Genomic DNA, 2,882 nt, shown 5'->3' with positions numbered 1-2,882 from the left:
CTTAACAAGTGGAATTTATACAGTGTCATGTCAAAGAGTACAAACTCAATTCGGTATAAATTGGTTGATTTTATCTCGTAATCCACGATTTAGAGGCACAAACAAAGAATGTAAAATAAAGTACTGTTAATTCAAAACAAATTTAAAAAGCGCATTTGAAAGAAAGGTTAACCTAATGAAGGTTACAGTTATTTCTCGTTCACTAGCGTATCTTTCGAAATAGAAAAATTAAAGCGTATCGATACTGAGAAAAATCATTTAGAAATGATAAGGGACACTTGGATTAATCGAGAAGCAGTTTGTTACACTTATTGTTTCTCAGGAAAACAAAATTCGAGGACAATGTATCGATTGAGTCGTCCGCAGTAACCTTTCAAAACGAGGTTAAAAACAATAGTCGAAAACGTTTTGCCAGATTCTATTTTTCAATGAGTTTAGTTCGCTCCGACAAATGTTCAGTGACGAAATATTAGAAAATGAGGAATAACAAATCGAAGGAACAAGGAAATGTAATGAGAAACAGGAGCGTTAATCTCACCTGTCTTTCTGACATTTTCGCTTGCGTCACATAACTGTCAGTTCTCCGGAGTTATCATGCGTTCTATTCTTTACAAAATCGTTCACATCTATCGCGATAGGTTATAAGAGGGAAATTTTAAACAGAATTACTTTACGAACAAAATTCGGGCGTCCATGACAGCCCGAAGCTGTCCGAAGCTATTCTGCTACAAAGATATTCATATAACGGGTGGTAAAATTCAGTTTAAATTAGACCATGACGGGAATTAGAACAACTATCTTAAGTCACGGGAATAATTAATGTTCTTCGTCTTTTTCTCTCACAATCGGAAGTTCAAGGTTTACGTTTTTCAAACGCACGTGCAAATGATTATGTTACGGATGCAGCGCTTAGGAAAGATTGTTTACAGATTATCACATAATTGTAATTTGTAAATATTATTTAAGATGTCAAAGAAACTATTTTTTTTTTTAAATATTTATTGTATTTACTAAGTACAATGATATGTGCACGAATACCATTTTATATTTATATATATATTTCCTGTAGTTCATTATATAATACGACCTATGAACTGTTGGAAATCTAATGTAAAATGATTAGCACAGAATTATTTTAAGAAATCCGTTGAAAAAAGTTACAAATTCAATGAAAAATTTACTAGAAAGCAATTAAAACCAATCAAATGCTTTTTGCACAATGAAAAATTATACAGAACATTATAAAATATGCATTTCTCGTTCAATCCCTTACGTATCAATTCTATCAGCTATATTTAAAAGTTTTAACACTCAAAGCTAGCAGGAAAGATTAGACTGCGAGAGAGATAGAATAATACAATTTTATTGGAAGAACAGAAAGAAGTAAAGAGAACATGTGAAATCTCTAGGTGCGTTGCTAGTAACTTAATACGATTAAGAGAGCTTTTAAAAGAAACAAAAAATACTTTTGCACTGCATCGGTTGAATCGTAACTAAGCATAATTTTGAATTTTCGTATGGTCGTCAAATCCGAATAAATACGATATCGATGTTTATGAAATGAAATGTCCAGAAAAAGTACTATATGTACTTTATTTATCTCTTAATGTTGGTAAGCCGTCTATCGATTCTCCCCACGTACACACCTCCTCTTCAGTCATCGATTGCACTTTTTGCACCTGCCATTTTTTTTCCAGAGTAATGAGAGCCTCATCTCAAACCAGTAACACGAGGGTGCAGTAAAACAGGCCTGACCTGCGGAACCACCCTCACCCTCTTCGTCTCGATGAATCTTTCATATTCAATATCATTCGAAAATTTCTAAAGTGTCTTCTGCAAGAAATAAAGAGAGAACGAAAGACAGAGAAAGATACACTTGAGAAGTCAAAGTGTGCACGAGGAAGGGACAACGGTGCAGTCAGTAAGAAAGAAAAAGAGGAAAAAAGACAGAAGTAGAAGAAGGTGAAAGTGAGAGAGAGACGGACAGAGGGTGGGTGGTGGGGGGCTCTCGGGTTAAGAGCGAGGGAGAGAGAGGTGGTCGAAGGGAGTCGAACGAGGAGAATGACGGATAGCCAGCAGCAGTTTTGCTTGCGTTGGAACAACTTTCAAGCTAATATCACCAGCCAATTCGAGGCCCTCAGGGATGACGAGGACTTCGTCGATGTCACCTTCGCCTGCGACGGTAGACGTCTCCAGGCGCACAAGGTTGTCCTCTCCGCGTGCAGCCCTTACTTCAAGGAGTTATTCAAGGTTAGAAACCTTCCCCGCCTTGCTTCTCTCAGTGCTCGTTGCTCGAGCTTCGTCTTTCCCCTCCCCACCCTCTTCCCTTCCCCTTACCTGATCCTTCTTACCTTCTTTGACAATCATGCTTCGCCTTAGACATAACCGAAATACATTTCTTGTTCGTTAATCCTCATGCATATTTTGTGACAGTATGTCGTAATGTTCCTATATATCACCATACACCATTTGCACGTTAACTCTTTTGCCTAGCTGCTATTTATTTGTCAATAATCACTGCTCTTTCTGATTCAAATGCAGCTGGCTTTATTTAATTTTATTTAATATTATTCAATCCCGATGCGTTATTTTTATACGTATTGAGAATTATAATATGAAAACTATAAAATAAAAGTCTTAATTGGAACATAGCTTTTCAATACAAGTGACTCGTATATATCTTAAGGTTTTAATATTTATAGTCAGTGTATTTGTGATAGTTATGAAATAGATTTAGCGTACAAGAGTATAAGATCAAATTAAAAAGTAATTATAAATATCCACTCATAGTTTTAAGTTTGCAAAATAAATAATATGAAGAATTATATTTCATATTTTCATTAACAGCTTGAGACATATTAAGTGCAATTATATAATTTTGT

This window comes from Ceratina calcarata, unplaced genomic scaffold (genome assembly GCF_001652005.2).
Source record: "Ceratina calcarata isolate Rehan_Ccalc_2016 unplaced genomic scaffold, ASM165200v1 scaffold185.2, whole genome shotgun sequence".
NCBI lineage: Eukaryota > Metazoa > Arthropoda > Insecta > Hymenoptera > Apidae > Ceratina > Ceratina calcarata.
This window is presented reverse-complemented; position numbering follows the sequence as displayed.